The 19,691-nt window shown below is 45.4% G+C and overlaps 1 long non-coding RNA gene across 1 annotated transcript in view; it reads left to right on the top strand.

Annotated features, from left to right (window-relative positions):
- LOC123331585 overlaps positions 1-18,460 on the top strand; it is a 69,414-nt gene extending 50,954 nt beyond the window's left edge. Inside the window, exon 3 of the long non-coding RNA XR_006548304.2 lies at positions 16,939-18,460. This is a non-coding gene — a long non-coding RNA (uncharacterized LOC123331585). The remainder of the gene's footprint in view (positions 1-16,938) is intronic.
- The last annotated feature ends 1,231 nt before the right edge of the window (positions 18,461-19,691 follow it).

The following is a 19,691-nucleotide window of genomic DNA, read 5'->3' as shown; positions in this document are numbered from 1 at the left end:
AAGTTGATGCCATTTCTCATTTTTAAGACAATTATGATGTAAAGGGCGGATGAGATCAAGGCTTGCCTTAGTTTTTCCACCCATGAGCTGCATTTTTGAGCAAGTCACTTCCTCTGTGTGAGCTTCCTCATCTGAAAAAGAAGAAAACCAAATCAAGTGTTTGCTAAAAGGCCTTCTAGCTCTAATTTTGATCCAAAGGATAAATATCATCATAGCAGCCTTCCCGATTCTGTGGTCTCAACACACTCGTCTGACATCATGGGTCCATTTAGTCCTGCTTGAGCATTGTATCTGAAGGACTGATGTCCCCAAGTGACTGACAGTCTTGCCAACTCACAGTGAAGGGTCCTTCTTCCCTTGGAAGGTTTGCATCTGCCCTCTGGAAAGAATCCTCCGCCCCTGCGCAGAGAAGGAGGATTGGAAGTGGAAGGGTAGCTAGGTGAGCATGGGGTCAGGTCAAAGGCCTTAGAAAGCACTTCCTCAGACCATGCTGTGGATATTGACTTGTCCAGTGATCATTCCCACTTTCCGGCAGCACTCTAGTTCTCTTCCAGGGGTTTTCCCTCTCCTCCATCCTGTTTAACCTTTGGGACTGGTTGGTCTAGTGCATCCCCTCCCGTAAGTGAAATGCTCCTCCTAATGGAGCCTTCTGCTGAGAAGGAAGCATTTGACCTCGTCCTGCTCCACTGCCCTCTCTCTCCCAGGGCTGTGCTTCTTGAAAGGAAGTAATGGTTGGAGTTCATTTATTCTGGGTTCAGGACCCAGATGAGGCTATGTAGTAGCTTCTATGACCAAGACCTTCATAGGAGGCTGGGCTCTCATCTGTTCCAAGCCTGGTTTGCCAGGCCCTGTGTTCATCCTCTGTACTTTTCTATATATTTTCCTTTCCAACAAAGCATACCCCTTCCCTACCTACCTTTTGTCCTGAAATGGTCCAGTGTCAGTTACTGTGCTTCAGTCAAAAACCATGAAAGCTGCAGGTCCTGGTTAGCCCCGCAGAGCCCTCCTTGCCTCACACAGCATGCAGCCCTCTCACGATGAGGCCTTGTCCATCGAACTGTCTCTCTCTCTCCCCTGGGGGTCATGAGTAAACACTGCCAACCTCTGACCCCACTGGTTTGCTTTTCTCCGTGAACTCAACCTCTTTCTGTTTATACAGAACTTTCCCAGGCAGCATACAGAATGGCTGATAACTTCTCCATTTTCTAAAATCCAATTATATTTCAGTCCTGTCACCTTGAAGGGAGACTTAGGTGTTCTCAAACTCTGGGCAACACAGTTGCAGAAACTCTTTTAGGTTACTCCCCCCCTCCCCTTTCTCTTAGGATAATAGCTAACCTCATCTACTTGTGAATGTGCTTTTCCAACCTAACTTTCCAAGGGCAACTGCCTTTCCAAGTTCTTGGAAGTCAGCTTCACTTCTCTTTCTCATGTACCATCTAAATGCTTACATTTGTCTTGAAATGATTAATAACCCTTTGCAAATTCTGTCTTCCACGCTTCCTGAGCGTGAGTAGCCTCCTTTGTTCAAGCTCATGTATCAACTCTATTATACTCCATGTCCTGAATGACAAGCTGGATGGGGCAAATATATGGGAGACTGGTTTCTTGCCTTTAAGGGTTTAAAACCTATTGGAGGTGAGATTTGTGCCTGTGAAACAGTTATAGGACAACCTAGACTTTTGAGGACTCCTCAATGACCTGTGATCATGATTTTCACAGTGTGTTTCTGAAGCCCTCCTTGCTGTGTGGTGCCCCTCCCCCTGAGGATACCTGGGGGTGTGGGGTGAGAAGGGGGCCCACCTGTGGTTCTGCAGGATGTCTTCGGAACTGAGTTATCTGACAGTTATCAAGGCAGACGGTTATCTGCCTTGAGATTAAACACAATAATGAGCTGCTGACAATCTTGCTATCTTGCAATGAGGGATCTTTTCCTTCCTGGAAAGAAAAGTTTGCATCTGCCATTGGGGAGTAACCCCCCGCCCCCGCCCCCGCCCCCATGGAAGGCAGACTGTAATTGGAAGAGTGGCTAGGTGAGAATGGGGTCAGGTCAAAGGCAGAAGGACAGAGTCAGAGGACATTTCCTCAGATATGGGTTTGGGGACTGCAGGACTATAGGATCCAAGGTCCTTTCCAAGGTCCTTCTCCATCTCCCCATGGCAACAGATCCACACTCACATCCTGCTGCCCAAACCCTGGGGGCTTTCCTGGACCTCTGTGTTTCCTGCCCATCGCTGCCCCTGATGTTTGTGCTTTGTGTGCATCACCAGCACCCCAAAACCACACTGCACCTCAGTGATATCCCTGAAGACAGAACCTTGTTTCATCTGTTGGACCCCCAGTAACTAAGTGAGGACCTGGCCCATGCTTGTTGAATTAAGAACCAGATTTAATATATTAAAACATGTTTCCATCCTCCCCCTTCCTCCTGTTAGGCTCCCCCTCTCTCCTCAATCGGTTGTATCCATTCAACCCTCCTCCCATCCAGGCTGCCACATAACATTTGAGTTCCATGTGCTGTACAGTAAGTAGGTCCTTGTTGGTTATCCATTTTAAATATAGCAGTGTGTACATGTATATGCGTGGCTGAGTCCCTTCACTGAACACCTGAAACTATCATTGCATTGTTCATCGGCTCTACCCCAATATCAAACAAAAAGTTCAAAGGAAAAAAAACAAACAGATTTTCAGGTGCCATCTGTCCGTGCTATCAGAACTGGAGATGGGGAAGATCTTTACTGGCTGGGGTAGTCTGGGAAGACTTCCTAAATAAAATGCCAGGGTTGTATTAGGCCTTGGGAAATGTGGCATGTTTAGATTTATGAAAAGGAAGAAGTAAGGCATTTCAGGCAAGGAAAGCATTGCTGAGCAAAGACTCAGAACAAGGTTTATGAATATCCCACAGAGCAGTAAAGAGCTGCGGAAAAGAACTGACCAGAGATTATTTAAAATATACCTTTGCCTGGACCTGCTGCAGACCCAGTGAATCAGTCTCTGAAATGGGTCTGCGCCTCTGGCATCTTAAAGCTTCCTCAATGAGTCTAATGTGTGAAAGGGACACATTAGACTGTCCCAGGACCGTCAGGTCATGTGGAAGGTGTGTAAGAAAGTCTGGGTTTGAGGAAAGAGGCTCCTGATGGAATTCCGTTTTGGGCCAGGAGTTTTGAACTTGGGCCAGTGCCTATGAGAGTGCTTTCACCCTCTGGTGCTTTTTTTGCTTTGCAAACCAGTTTTTATGGCAGGTTAATCTGGTTCAGATTCAAAATGAGGGGAGGAAGTGGGAGGTTTGGAAAGCCAGAGAAATGGATGACACAAAGTTCCAGGAGAAAGGTCTGTGCTCTCAGGTGGGGGAGCAGAAAAGAGTAGATGAATCCAGAAACGCTGTACAAGAAGAGTGAATGGAACACAGTGGAATGAAAAGGTGAGGACCTGTTTTCTAAACAGCTTTGGCAGCCATGAGAAAAATCTCTCTTTACATGGACAGTTCCAAAGTTACATAGGCCAGGAAGTGGGAAATGGTATCAAATCTCCACACCCACGCTCCTCCCTGCCTCAGAGAGCCTCGAGAATTCATCCTTTCCTTTGATCTTACCATCTTCTGAACTGGCATTCTGTTCAAGTCCCTCATTCCTTCCTTGAGAAGCTTTCTGGAAGGGGAATCTATATTGCTGGCCTTACTCTCTCACCAGCCACATTCTCTCTAACCCACCACAATCTGTCATCTACCTACAGTCTCTCCTGATGGTCCCTATTGGTCTCCCACTTCCAAAAGTCCAGTGACTTTTTCACCCAGCCTCATCCCACTCTACCCTTTGGCTGCATTTTACTGTAAAAGCTTGCCACTTTTGGCTTCTGGGCTAATGGATGCTCCCGGATCTCATTCCTCCACAAAGACGCACTTTTTCTCATTTGCATTTTCTCTTCCACCTGTGCCAGATTCACCCAGGCTCCATCCTTGAACCCATTCTTCATTTTCACTCTCTTGGCACCTCTCAACTCTGCCTGGGTTTCAGTTTTTCATTTCCACCAAGATATCAGCCATCTGGATGGCCCATCCATGCCCCCTACTCCCAACCATTGCTATTAACAGTATTTGCAAAGTTCTTTATTGTTTAGGAACTGCTGTACCCCCAGTGTTTCACTTGAGCTCCGTTGCCCTCCAAACTCTGCTTCTTTCACTTTGTTCTTCCCTGAAATGGAATCTGGCTATGTTGGAAAAATCAAGAGAGTTCCAGAAAAACATCTATTTCTGCTTTATTGACTATGCCAAAGCCTTTGACTATATGGATCACAATAAACTGTGGAAAATTCTGAAAGAGATGGGAATACCAGACCACCTGACCTGCCTCTTGAGAAACCTATATGCAGGTCAGGAAGCAAAAGTTAGAACTGGACATGGAACAACAGACTGGTTCCAAATAGGAAAAGGAGTACGTCAAGGCTGTATATTGTCACCCTGCTTATTTAACTTCAATGCAGAGTTCATCATGAGAAATGCTGGACTGGAAGAAGCACAAGCTGGAATCAAGATTGCTGGGAGAAATATCAATAACCTCAGATATGTAGATGACACCACCCTTATGGCAGAAAGTGAAGAAGAACTAAAGAGCCTCTTGATGAAAGTGAAAGAGGACAGTGAAAAAGCTGGCTTAAAACTGAACATTCAGAAAACTAAGATCATGGCATCCGGTCCCATCACTTCATGGCAAATAGATGGGGAAACAGTGGAAACAGTGGCTGACTTTATTTTTGGGGCTCCAAAATCACTGCAGATGGTGATTGCAGCCATGAAATTAAAAGACGCTTACTCCTTGGAAGGAAAGTTATGACCAACCTAGATAGCATGTTCAAAAGCAGAGAGATTACTTTGCCAACAAAGGTCCGTCTAGTCAAGGCTATGTTTTTTCCAGTGGTCATGTATGGATGTGAGAGTTGGACTGTGAAGAAAGCTGAGCACTGAAGAATTGATGCTTTTGAACTGTGGTGTTGGAGAAGACTCTTGAGAGTCCCTTGGACTGCAAGGAGATCCAACCAGTCCATTCTAAAGGAGATCAGTGCTGGGTGTTCATTGGAAGGACTGATGCTAAAGCTGAAACTCCAGTACTTTGGCCACCTCATGTGAAGAGTTGACTCATTGGAAAAGACCCTGATTCTGGGAGGGATTGGGGGCAGGAGGAGGAGGGGACAACAGAGGATGAGATGGCTGGATGGCATCACTGACTTGATGGACATGAGTTTGAGTGAACTCCGGGAGTTGGTGATGGACAGGGAGGCCTGGCGTGCTACAATTCATGGGGTTGCCAAGAGTCGGACATGGCTGAGTGACTGAACTGACTGATGTTGGTTGTTAACTGAAGTCTCAGTTTCCCAATCTTTAAAATGGGGGTGGCTCAGCAGTAAAGGATCTGCCTGCTAATGCATGAGATGTAGGTTCAGTCCCTGGGTTAGTAAGGTACTTGGAGAGGGAAATGGCAACTCACCCCAGTATTATTTCCTGGGAAATCCTATGGGCAAAGTAATCTGGTGGGTTACAGTCCATGGGGTTGCAAAAGAGTTGGACATGACTTAGCAAATAAACAACAACAACAAATAATAATACCTGTTACCTAATAATAATACCTAATCATTGGGGTGTTGTGAGTCTTAAACAAGAAAATGTATGTGAAAATGTCAAGCTCACTGTCTCAGCCCTACTTCTCCTTCTTTCTTGAAGGCAGGATATGCATATTGTTTTGTGTGTTTGTTTTCTGTCTAACCCCCAAGGGAAATGCTCCTGAAATAATGGAATGAATAAATTCCAAACACTAGAAAGAGAAGTTGCCTAAGTGATGATTTGAATAAATTTTGAGGAAGTGACAAATTTCAACTGAACTGGGTCTGAGCTTATTTTTTCCTTCCAAGTATCTTCTCAAGGGTCTGAGGAAACTACGTGTTTTGGGCAGTATCACTGGAAGTGTCTAGTTTTTGACAAGGCTGACTGCGATGTACACAGAAGGCAGTATGAATGCCTTTGCTATTGGTGGCTTTGCATGTCAAGGCAACGGTCTTTCTTATCAAGAGGTATCAAGTTTTTGTTGGCCTCTGAGTTGGAAGATTTGATGGCAAGATTTTTATTGTCTAGTCTAGTCTACTAATATCGTGTCAATTTTGATTTATGAGTTGTTTTAGGTCTGTGAATTGCTGGGCAACCCAATCCATGACTTGCTACTTGGATTTCTCCCTCCAAATATTTGGTAGGGGGAGGGAGGAAGTTGTAAGCTGATAAGGTTCTAAGGAGTATGGTCAATAATCAGACAGTTCCCATGACAGTTGACCTGCTTGTAATATGATGTTCTAGCATAACTGTGAAAAATTACCCAGAGTCGAGACCTAAAATACGTCTAGAATCAGTCCAGAACTATGAACATCAGCTCTTTAAAACATCATTCTTAATTTACAGCAGCAGTTTGGAACATTGTCATCAAGGCTTGTTGGACTTGGTTCCATAAGAAAATGCCTGATTATTTTCTTTTGAAATTCTTTGGTAGACATTGTGAAGATATTGGGTCAAGTGTGATATAAAATGAGGAAGTGAGCTATATATATAGTATATATACACATATATATGTTTACATATATATACATTTTGCTTCATGTGTGAGAAAGCAAAAGGCAGTTTTTCAAAAACGGCTTAATCACATTCTGTGATTGTAGTTACGTATTTTCACAGTGTGGGTGGGTTTCCAATGAAATTGACCTGAATACCTGGTGACCAATGGACTGTGTAGATAAAAGCAGATAATGTCAGGATAAACTGCCCACAATTTAAGTTCAGTTTCAATGATCCTTGTTATTCCTTGCATCAAGAGGCAAAATCTATTATCTCATCCCTTGAATCTATGTGGCTCTATGACTTGCTTTTTTTTTAACTTATAAAATGCAATGGAAGATGTATAACTCTGGAGCCTGTACAACCTCTAATTCTTAAGAGGCTATAGAACTTCTGCTCTTTTCTTCTTGGAATGCTGCCCTGAGTCTGCCACATGAAGAAGCTACATAGAGCAGAGACAAGCCATCCCACCTTTTTCCCCCTGGGGTGAGAGCCAGTCTCAACCTGCAGAAATAGGAGCGAGGCTTCCTTGGGTCACCTGAGGCTGTGTCCAGCCCCACTCAAACTCCAGATAACTATAGCCACATGACTAACCAAAGGTGACATCAGAGGAAGAATCGCCTAGCTGAGACCAGCTCAGATTGCTAACTCAGAGAGAGACTCATGGGCAAACAAGAAAAAGTTTGAAGGCTGTTCTAAACCCCCAAATTTTGAGATTGTTTGTTACATAGTAGCAGATACCTGATACAGCAGAGAAAACTGAGAAAACAAGAAAGTGCTATTACTTTTATTTTTTAAAACTTTAATTGGAGGATAATTGTTTCACAATACTGTACTGGTTTTTGCCATACACCAACATGAATCAGCCGCAGGTATACATATGTCCCTTCCCTATTGAACCTCCCTCCCATCTCCCAGCACATCCCACCCCACTAGCTACTTTATATATGGTAATGTATGTGTTTCAATACTACTCTCAGCTTGTCCTACCCTCTCCTTCTGCCACTGTGTCCACAGTCTGTTCTCTATGTCTGCATCTCCATTGCTGCCCTGCAGATAGGTTCATTAGTACCATCTTTCTAGATTTCTCACACATATGTTAATATACAACATTTGTCTTTCTCTTGATACAGCCACTGTGGAGACCAGTATGGAGATTTCTTAAAAAACTAGGAATAGCACCCACACAACAATCCCACTACTGTGCATATACCCTGAGAAAGCCATAATTGAAAGAGATGCATGTATCCCAATGTTTGTTACAGCACTATTTACAATAGCTAGGACATGGAAGCAACCTAGATGTCCATTGACAGATGACATCTGGATACAGATGACAGAATGGATACAGAAATTGTGGTACATATATAAATGGGATATCACTCAACTATAAAAAAGAGCACATTTGAGTCAGTCCTAATGAGGTAGGACTGAACCTAGAGGTAGGTTGGACCTAGAGTTCATCTACCTAGAAATAAGGTAGATGAACCTAGAGCCTACTATACACTATTACTTTTCAATGGTATCTTTACGAGAAAGACAACTTAAATACATTGGACAGTGATTGCTAGATCCCAAAAGTTAGAACTTCTGAGGTCACCCCTCTGATTCTTTTGATTCCTGCTGCTGTTTTCATGGAAGCATGTTTTGCTGTCCCCATGACATGAGCTGCTCTTGAGAGCTGGGGCCAGGTTTTCTGCTTCTTGGTGCCCTGCCAGGGAGCTCAGAGAGTAGGTCTTACACAAGATCTCAGTAAATCTCTGTCGTTTGCTGGATTATATGGGAAGTGGCATGAAGGTCCCAGGGTCATGAGTTCCCCAGGGGTATAACCCAAGGCCTGTCAGCTTCTTAGATTTGTTTGTAGTTTAGGTTTGTTAGGCATCTTACTTTTGCAGGGTGTTTTTGGCGATACTGGATTTGAGCCTGACTATGTTCATTGGTAGGTTGGTGCCCAGGAGCTCAGAGGAGGCAACCTTTAGCTTTAGAATCATATTTTATGTGTATGGGTATGTGTTAAACTGCTTTGGTCATGTCTGACTCTTTGCGACCCTGTGGACTGTAGCCTGCCAGGTGCCTCTGTCCATGGGATTCTCCAGGCAAGAATACTGGAGTAGGTTGTTATGCCCTCCTCCAGGGGATCTTCCCAACCCAGGGATCGAACCAGCATCTCTTATGTCCCCTGCATTGGCCGGCACATTCTTTATCACTAGCGCCACCTGGGAAGCCTCATATTTTATGTATCACTTATTTTTTTTGATAATGGTGGTATTACTGATGCCTTAGTCCAAATGAAGGCCTTCCTGTAATTTTTCTGTATCCATGAAGAGCACTGAATCGAAACTCAGAAATCTGGCTGGTTTAGAGCCCAGAATCCTAGGCTTTGGGAACTTTTCTACTAGAGGGACCCAAACTGCTGGTTACCACATACGGTTAAGGAAAGTGTGACAGTCATCAGCCTGGGGGTGGTTAAAAGTAACAGTTCTTTGAAGACTCTTGGAAAGTGCTTTTAACTTTTCTAAGAACTCATATAGCATTTGATTGTCACTGCAGAACTGGGAGAAAGAAGGGGTTACTGTCTATATTTCTAGGGCAAGGAAACAAGGTAGCAAGTATCAGACCTGGGATGAATCCCCAGACCTTTTGACCATCAGTTTAAGATCGTTCCTATAGACCAGCCCATCTCAGTGACCTTTATAATAGAAAGTAGCATTTGGCCTTTAGAAGGTGGCTTTGGTGACTCTATGACATGCTTGGCCAATTGTGTTACAGTGAGTCTGGGATTTTGATTCTGTACTTCTAGACATGAGACTCACTGTCCATATATCCACACCAGCCTTCAAGGAGGGACATTATGTCTAGCTGGGAAAGTCTCTAGCACTGAGCTCTTTCAGGATCAGCCTCTGTTGCTAAGAGCTGGCTCGCACAAGGTCAACCCCTTCCTAGGAAAATCTGTATCTGATGACTGAGTAAGACAAGATATAATAGTCCATCCATTGGGACTGATGAGAGACAGCTCTGACAAGCAATGTATTTTCATAAAAGAATATGCTTTTGTTGAGGTGTATTGAGGTATAACTTACATTGAATAAACCTCATCCCTTTAAAGTATACCATCTGATGTGTTCTGACAATTGCATACACCTGTGAAACCACCACTGCTGAAGAGACCTTTTCAGTCACACCTCATGGTGCCTACCTATGTGTAACCATCTCTATGTCCTGAATGCCAGGCAATCACTGGGCTGCTTTATGGCACTATATATTAGGTTGCATTTTCTAGGATCTGACAAACAATATTTGAGCTGGAACTTTTTTCTCAGGTGGCATAGGCTTGGTCAGGCATGTCTGCTTCTCCCTTTGTCTAACTTCCTCTGCCCCCTTCCTTCCACAGGTGTAGATCCCCAGTAAACATTCTGTCCCTCATACCCCATCTTTGCATCTGCTGCTGGAGACCCAACCTGTGACAGTTCCCTCTCTATTTACTTTGATTTGACAGACATCACTGTCAGGGTTTATAGATATGGGAAGCTGTAGACAGCCCACTGACATGTTTTTTAATTAAATTTTTTTTGATGTTCTATTTATTTGTTATAAACTCAGACTTAACATTTTACTTTCTTAAATTTTTATTGGAATATAGTTGCTTTACAATGTAGTGTTAGTTTTTGCTGTACAATACAATGAATAAGTTCTATGTATACCACTGACATACTTTGACTAGCCTGTACAATGACTATATAAGTGAGTCAACATACAAAAATTGGGATGTCACACATAAACTCTGAGTTTCTGACTTCTATTTTGAAAAGTAGATGATATGGCGACATTGGCCCTTTGTTTCTGCCATATAGTTTGGGGCTGAACAGTAGCTGCTCCCTTTGAAAACAGAGTGATGACTCAGGCCCCAGAACTTCCCCCTGACTTGTACCTTTCCGCCTCCTTCATTTATGTTACTTGTCTGACCCCTATGGACATCTGTGTTTTCCCCTTGACAAAGATAAATGGATCAACAGGTGCAGAGAGAAATCTCCCCATCTCTACTGAATCTTACTGATCTACACAGGTGTTCAAGAATTGGATTCCCCTTGGTTCAAACCTAGAATAGCCTTTTTCATGGACCCTGGTGTTTAGCCAAGTAGTCAGGTTCCCCTGATAGCTCAGTTGGTAAAGAATCTGCCTGCAGTGCAGGAGACCCTGGTTTGATTCCTGGGTCGGGAAGATCCACTAGAGAAGGGATAGGCTACCCACTCCAGTGTTCTTGGGCTTCCCTTGTAGCTCAGCTCGTAAAGAATCTGCCTGCGATGTGGGAGACCTGGGTTCTTTCCCTGGATTGGGAAGATCACCTGGAGAAGGGAAAGGCTACCCACTCCAGTATTCTGGCCTAGAGAATTCCATGAACTAGTCCATGGGGTTGCAGAGGGTCAGACACGACGGAGAGACTTTCACTCACTCACTCAGGATCCACACTGATGGTCCAGCCTCTTCTCATCCTCTGCCACTGGCCACCCCTAGAAGAAGGCATTTTCATCTGTGAGGTTCCCGTCAGATAGCTCTCACATTTATTTCTCTTAAAAAGTATAATGTTTTCACTATAAAAGATGTGCCCATTACTGAATATTTGAGAGATATGACCTTCCAAGGGTATTAACATTTTGCCAAAAATAAAGACATCTCTTAAAGTACATGCACGCATGCTCAGTTGTGTCTGACTTTGCGACTCTGTGGACTACAGCCTGCCAGGCTCCTCTGTCCACGAGATTATCCCAGAAAAAACACTGGAATGAGTTACCATTTCCTTCTCCAGAAGATCTTCCTGATGCAGGTATCGAACCCACATCTCCTGCATTGGCAAGTGAATTCTATACCACTGAGCCACTTGGGAAGCCCCCATGTCTCAAAGAACTCTTAGGCTAGCAGTCAGCTTCTCAAGCCAAAGGAAGAGAATAGGCAGGAATCCCTCAAACAACCCCCCTCCCCTCTCACTACCAATACTGCCTGTGGCCAGGTGTCCTGTGCTTAGTTGCTCAGCTGTGTCCCCATGGACTGTAGCCTGCCAGGCTTCTCTGTCCATGGGATTCTCCAGGCAAGAATACTGGAGTGTTGCCATGCCCTCCTCCAGGGGATCTTCCCAACCCAGGGATTGAACCCACGTCTCCCACATTGCAGGTGGATTCTTTACCAGCTAAGCCACCAGGGAAGCCTGGCCAGGTGTCCAGGGGCAACCAAAAGTCCCTTTGCCAGCCAAGTCTGATTCCCACCCCCTGAAATAAAAATTGCTGCTGTTTCTTTGAGGAGGTAGCAATTGTAAGACACTTAATTATATAGCAAATTATATATATATATATAGAAAAGACTCAATTATATAACAAATTGCTTTGAAATAATTATTTTAATTGTGTGTTGGCAGGAATTGGATATTTGAATATAGTGAGTTTCATTGATCATAAAAGTGTCTTCTCTGTGCTGATACAATAACTGCTTGTCTGCTGATTGCTGCTGGAAATACCAGCCAGCTGAAAGACTCTATCTAGAAACGCAAGTTGTTTGAATCCCAAATACATAAGGTGGTTGGTTTGCTTTATAGCTTCTGTTCCTGGGTGATAGGCTCCCTAGAATAGATCCTTGGCTCCAACATGGGGCAGCCGCTTCAGCATGGCTTCCTGCCAGAGCAGGCAGGGCTGGTGCCCAAGAACCAATCTGGTGCAGGGCTGGGGGCCTGCGGTCTGCAAACCAGGAGGTCCCCTTAGTACGGGGATCTGGAGGGTGCCCTAGACCTCCTGGCATTTACTTATCTTTTTTTCCCCCACCTGCTCTGCCCACCTGGGGAAAGAAGTGTATTTTCTGTTTGATGGGCTGTGTGTGGGGCTAGACTCTTCATGGCTTTCCTGAAGGCCTGGCTCTCAGGAGTGGTGGATGCTAGGAGTGTGTTGGAATGTCCATCTGTCCTGTGTGAATCATTACTGTGGGGAGTCCCTGAAAGTTGGCACAGACCTGCAAGGTTACACACAGAGGAGAACTATTAATAGGAGGGGTCCAAACCCCTCAGCCCTTAAACTGGTTGCTCTCATACCCAGAGAATCTGCCTAGATCAGGAGGGGAGCTTGGCAGCCAAGCGTATTTCAGTTTTCCCAGGCAGACCTCAAGGAAACTTGTCAAATAAGGGTTACACTTTTGGCCACTGTAGTCTAGTCCAAGCATCAGCAAATTTGTTTCTGTAAAGAACCAGATGGTAAATATTTCAGGTTTAACAGGCCACAGATTTCTCTGATGCTACTGCCACTTCTTCCTCTCCCTCTTCTCTTCCCCACTCTCTTTCTTCCTCCCCTCCACCCCTTCCCCACCCTGTCCTCCTCCTCTTCTTCCTCCTTCTTTTTCTTCCTTGTTCAACATGTAAAAACCAATCTTAGCCATGTACAGTACCTAGGACAGTACCTGGTGGCTCAGATGGTAAAGAATGTGCCTGCAATGCAGGACACCTGGGTTCGATCCCTGGGTTGGGAAGATCCCCTGGAGAAGAGAATGGCAAAACCCACTCCAGTATTCTTGCCTGGAGAATTCCGTGGACAGAGGAAACTGGCGGGCTACAGTCCATGGGGTCGCAAAGAGTCGGACACGACTGAGCGACTTCACCTTCACCTTCACCTTCAGCCATGTACAGTAAGGCTGGATTGGCCCCGGGGTCATAGCAGCTATTCCTGTCTCCTGTCACGCATTTGGTGATAAAACTCTGGGTGTTTTTGCTTTCTACACTGAAGCCACCCAGATGTGATGGTGGGCACCCAGCAGCCAGTCTGGGTATTTTAGGGGGAAAAAAGGCTCTCAAATCTGGATAGCCCTTTTAGAAAAGTGAACATGCACTGAGCAGTCACATGACTCCTTTCACACTCTGAGAAGGCCCCCTACCTGAGGTGACCCTGTCCTCCTGCAATACCTAGACCTCCTCTAGGACCTCCTTGGCAGTTAGCATCTACTGCCTGGCATTTGGAACAATGCTTTCTTGTGTTCATGTGTGTCCAGGCTGTTCTCCCCGCCTCCTTCCACACTCCCCACCTCCTCTGAGAGCCCCATGAGGGCAGCAACGGGGCAGGTTTTCAACCACCTCATCCCCTGCCAGCACCCACAGCAGTATCTGCTACCCAGCACAAATCATGTGTTAATGAGTGCATGCCTCATGGGCCACACTGGATTCCATATTTTTCCCTTCCCTGCTGATGAACCCTAACAGGTGGAAAAATTAAAGACATCCTGTGCTTTGTGAACTCTTGGCAACGTGTGACTGCTTGAGTGTTTCCTAAGGCTGCGCTCTTAGAGTTATCCTGTCCAAACCCTGTAGCAACCTTTGTTATTTGTTCACAAAGCATGGAATGTGGCTGCCCCTGGGTTCAGAGGAAACCTAGAGCCCTCCTGAACTAAGCCGGGGCTCTGGCCAGTACAGATCTGCTGCTCCTTGAGTTTCAGGATTGTTGGTCAGGAAGCCAGAATTTCAGCAGAATCAGAAAAACTGAGTACTCCTTCCTAAGACTGTACCTTTCTGGACTCCAGTGTATTATGATTGGCTTCATCCTGTGCTTGCAGAAGTATTTGTGTCTGAGCCTCAGACTATGGGTTCTTATTCAACTCAAGATATGTGGTTCTTGTCAAGGTAATTTAAGGATTACTTCCTTTCAGAGATTACCTTTTTTAAGATGGCAAATTTGCCAAATACTCTTTGGTGCTAGCAATAAAAATCATGGATTCAAGTGGCTTGAATAGAAAGAAATATTATCATCTCACATAATAAGAAGTCCCAAATGGGTGCTACAGAGTTGTTTAATTCAGTAGCTCCAGCTTGTTTTTAGGATCAAGATGTTCTCTATTCTGCCATATTTAGTGTGTTGGCTTTGTCTTTGCATCAGCTTTCCTCATGAGTACAAAACAGCTGCCATGGCTCCGGATGTCACATCATCATCACAGTATTCATGAAGAGAAAAGGGACTGTACACACACTTTTCATCCCTAAGGAAAATTCTTTCTAGAAGAAAATTCTGTTTTACTTTTTCTCATCTTCTATTAGTCATAATAACCATGTCCTGTGCCCATGTCTGAATAAATCTCTGATATACGAAGAGTTGACTCATTGGAAAAGACTCTGATGCTGGGAGGGATTGGGGGCAGGAGGAGAAGGGGAATACAGAGGATGAGATGGCTGGATGGCATCACTGACTCGATGGATGTGAGTCTGAGTGAACTCCGGGAGATGGTGATGGACAGGGAGGCCAGGCGTGCTGCAGTTCATGGGGTTGCAAAGAGTCAGACATGACTGAGCAACTGAACTGAACTGAACTGAACTGATGGGCCATGAACCACCATGATAGGTTTAGATCAATTATGTCTCAGACTCTGGGGATGGAGCCAGACTTCCTGAGAGCATAAGACCCTACTAAGGAATGTAGCATGACATCATGATTCTGTTAGGAGGAAAGAGAGAGGGAGTTCCTAATCAAAGTGAAAAGTGAAAGTGAAAGTCGCTCAGTCTTGTCCGACTCTTTGTGACCCCTTGGACTGTATGGTCCATGGAATTCTCCAGGCCAGAATACTGGAGTAGGTAGCCTTTCCCTTCTCCAGGGGAGCTTCCCAACCCAGGGATCGAACCCAGATCTCCCACATTGCAGGTGGATTCTTTATCAGCTGAGCCACAAGGGAAGCCCACGAATCAAATATCTTGTATAATAAAGATTCCTGAGAATCTTCCTTCTTTGAGAGTCTGAATCACTCAGAGCCTTCTAAAGTTCTAAAAGAGAACTTTCAGAGAAGGCTGCTTGAAAAACATCTATAATAATATCTTGAGTTATCTTGTCTTGCTCTATCTGGCTTTCAGGCAAGCACTTTGGGTATGTCCAGTCACACTCCTGACCCTTGGCATTATGGCTTTGAATGTAGCTGTGACAGCCATTATTCACTGAGCACCTACTATGTGCCATGTATAATGGGAGGGACTTTACACATATGGTTTCTAATCATGCAGCTACAGTGGGAGAGCTGCGTTATGCTCCCCATTTTATAGATTAGGGACCTGGAGCCCAGAGACATTCAGCAGCTTGCCTCTGTCTGCACAGTCTGTATATGTCCAGGCCAGGAATCAGCAAGGACTATTTGAACATGTGCTTTGAGGATGCAAAGAAGAATCAAACCTGGTCCCTGTCCTTGTGGAGCCCACAGCCTTCCCTTTTTGGAAGGTCACCTTGGATATTGTATAGCTTTTTTCCAGCCTGGAAAACAACTTTGGGCTAATGAGGAAATGAGAAGGTCAATTGCCTTCTACTTGCCTCCTGTAATGAAGCCCAAGAGGCCTAAAGCTTTGCTGAATGATCTGGCAGAGGGAGTAGCAGTGATGCGGGTTTTGGTGCCACACTGCCTGGTTTCAGACCTGAGCTTTCCTTCTTTCTGACTGTTGGCAAGAGACTCAACTCTCTATGCTCACCTTGTGGGCTGTGCTGCTCTGAGTTTAAAAGAAAGAGAGACCATGAGAACATAGAAGAGCTCAGTGAAAGTTAGCAGCTATTATTACCTAGTTATATTGCTCTTCAGCACACTGTTCTTATCAAGTAAAGATTATCATAGGCTCAACCTTCCTGCCTCCTGTATCTTGCAGCGTCTCACATCCTCCCCCAGGCTGGGCACAGTGTCACAGGCTTCAGCTTGCATTCTCTTCTGGGTGGCACCCTGTCATTGAAGGTTTTTGATATGGGCACCTTAGTACGAAAGGTGTACTCATCAGCAAACTCTCCCTGAAGCTTTAATTTCCTCCTCGGTGCCTGCTGCAGTGGGAGGTGAAGGAACAGAAAGCCAGCTCTTCTCTGCCTCTCTGGGAGACCTTGGTCCACCCTTGGCTTCCCCAGGCTATTTGGTAATATGGCCTGTTGTGCTGAGGGTCCCCCGGAAGGAGTCATGAGAACTTGCGGGGCGGGGAATCCTCACACTGGGCTCTCCTGTCTCATTGCAGGCCTGGGCTGGGGCACTGGGAAGTCCCCGGCCTCGGTTTCCTCTTTTCTGAGCTGGGAGGACCTTCTCAAGCCTGCAGTCTCATTGAAAAACTCCTGGCTGGGGTGTGGAAACAAAGATAAGTGCCTGTTAGAAGCAGGGTAGTGCAGCCCGGCCTCCTGTGACACAGCTTCTCCATCTGGGAAAGCTGCAGGGGGTGCATTCTCCCCGGGGTGAGGGGCCCCATCCATCTCAGGGAGATAGTTAAGGCCCGCAGAGCCTTGCCAGGCTCTATAGGTGCAGAGTGCTCTTAAAAGCAAGATAAAAGTTCAGAGCTTTGATTATATCTTGAAAAGAAGGTCCATGTAGGCATTTTTCTTTCTCACCAGGGTGTCACGGGAAGAAGGAAGAAGATGAAGGAGTAGAGAGGAAAAAGCAGTTTTTGAGACAAGAGACCACGGAAAAAACGCCAAAACACCAGGAATTCCCTGTGCTTTCTGATTTCTTTTGGGGGTGGAGAGGAGCACCATGAGGGCCCCACTGTGTGTGTGATGATGATACCACACTGCCCCACTTTTATCTCCCTTGTCTCAGGCAGAAGTTCATCCTGACCTTATTCCTTGGGAGCTTGTTCAGAGGGTGATTCTGTGCTCTGCTCTCCTCCTGGGTGATGCCTGGCCTCGGGGTACCCCTGGCCCAGGCCCCTGCCTCCTTCCTCTTCTGTGGGCTTTGCTTGCCTGTGTGTAGGGGATGGGTCCTCTCAGAGGTCAGCCTGCGATGGAGAGGCTTTCCCTTTGGGCCTCAGAACTTTATTGAGCATTTGCTCCCTTTTTATTGCCAGCCTTTGGCAAAGCAAGCTCTCAGGGCTGAAATCCAGCTGAGGAGATCTGATTTCTCAAAAGCCATTTTGATCTTTTTCACTTCAAAGAGAGTTCTTTTCACGCCAGAGCCCCAGTCTGGTGGCCCCAGATCTGCACCTCTGGGCTGGGGGTCTGGACGGGGCCTCTGGTCTCCTCCTTCCATCCTGAGAGTAGAGCCCAGGAAATGGCACTGGGGCCACCAGGAGAAGCTTGTGAGAGAGCAGGATTTATCCCCTGAGACCCTGGTCTCTGGCACCGGCAGGTGCCCTGCCTTTTCGTCTTTCTAGTTCTGCCGCATTTAAATCCCAATATTTAAAGTCTTTCTATTGCCCTGTCAGCATCTTATCAAAACTTGCTCTGAGCCAGGGAGTGTGTGTGTGTGTGTGTGTGTGCGTGCGTGCGCGCGTGTGCGCACGTTCTTGTTGCTCAGTCATAGCCGACTCTTGGCAACCCCACGGACTGTAACCCACCAGACTCCTCTGTCCATGGAATTTTCCAGACAAGAATACTGGAGTGGGTTGCTATTTCCTACTCCAAGGGATCTTCCCAACCCAGGGATACATCAACTATACCTCAATAAAAAAGCCTTGCTCTAAAGTAGAGCCTAACTTTGGGGGTCTCCTCCTTTGACGAGCCTTCCCTGCTATTCTTCCCTCCCCCACCATAGCAAGGTGAGGTGCCTATCACACTTTGTGTAATTATCCCTTTCCTGTCCATGGCCCTCAAGAGAATGATGAGGTCCTTGAAGAAAGAGGCTGTTATTCCTGTACCTGTGGTCCTAGAATCTAGCACAAAGCCAGGCACACAGTGGAATTTCAATGCATGTCCAGTAAATTAATGAATTCCTTCCTGCAGCTGTTACAAACTGTCCTAGGAGTTTGGCTGAGATGGCTTAAGGGTAACCTGGCTTGAGGGAAGGGCAGACACGGGGAGGCGAACAGGGGGAGTGGGGGATATTCTCTTCTCCCACTATCTTCTGCCCACCAAGAAATTTCCGATCTGGCCCTTGCTTTGTCTACAGTAAGTTTACTTTGATCTCCTTTATATTTATATACACATACATTAAATTATATATTATGTATATTACATGTAATAAACATACAATATAGTATATATGTAATAGTCACATTGCAGACATGTATATATAACACATCAAATGTAAAGTATAATATGACATATAGATGATCCATAAACATATACACACATATAAAGATATTTTTGCTGAAAGTGTTCTGTTTAAAAAGAAGTTTGAACACTTAAGACCTTGAGTTCTTAATCCATAGTCTTCTCTCGTCTAGGGGCTTTGGCTTTGAAGTCGTTACTAATTACCACTTAGAGAATAGAAAGCTTTGTCCCAGTTGAAAGTGTTTCAGGATTTTACTGAGCTGATGGAGGCATTACTTTTAGCATAGTGACTTCTTTCTGGTCTACCTTCTGCCCACTCCCATGCCCTCCCCACGTCAGCAATCCTGGCTGGTGGTAAAGAATGAGGAAGGAATTGGATTATCGGAAGCCACAAAGCTGTTAATGTCATTTATCTCAGAAGGTTTTTGTTGTCGCTGTTGTTTTGTTCAGCACTGGGCCAGCTGGGAGGGCAGTGCTGACTGGGTTGTTGTAGGGGAGATGGGAGTCCTCACAGATGTGGGCCAAGCGATAGCGTTTCTCATTGGCCTGCAGCTGGTTTTATCAACTCTTGATTGCTTTTCCTCTGAGCCATCTTTTCTTCCCCTCTTTACCCTAGAGTAATCACCCCACCCTTCCTACCATGAGGGTTTCCCCCCAGGCTTGTCATTCCTAGTGTAGGAGCCCCGCACTGGCCCTTCATTCCTTACCAAAATCCTGCTTGCCTCTGCCCCATGGTGGAAGTGGCCAGAGCACAGAATCAGGATGCCAAGAACCTGGTCTCCAATCACTTCACCAGCTGTGGAACCTCGGGTCATCACACGTTCTCCAGAGTCTCAGTTTACTGGTTGGTGAGTGGAAATAATCACCGCAGCTTTCCTACCACTAGGTAGGGCTCATCTAAAACCCTTCATTGGTTTTTCTCTGCTTTTCCTGCAATTAGAATCTCCTGGGGGAGCTTTTAATATTCCAGTTCCTAGGTCATACTCTCAAACCAATTAAATCAGACTTTCTAGGGTTAAGACCCAGACATTAGTAATTTTTAAAGCCCCTCAGGTAATTCTAATATGCAGCTAAGGTTGAGAAGCGCTGTTAAAGGCCAAAGTCTTTTGGATACTCAAAATACAAGTGGATTCTGAACTTCTGTCTCAAAGCAGAAA

The sequence above is a fragment of the Bubalus bubalis genome, chromosome 2 (genome assembly GCF_019923935.1).
Source record: "Bubalus bubalis isolate 160015118507 breed Murrah chromosome 2, NDDB_SH_1, whole genome shotgun sequence".
Taxonomy (NCBI): domain Eukaryota; kingdom Metazoa; phylum Chordata; class Mammalia; order Artiodactyla; family Bovidae; genus Bubalus; species Bubalus bubalis.
Note: the sequence above shows the minus strand (reverse complement) of the source record. Positions and strands in the feature narration are given on the sequence as shown.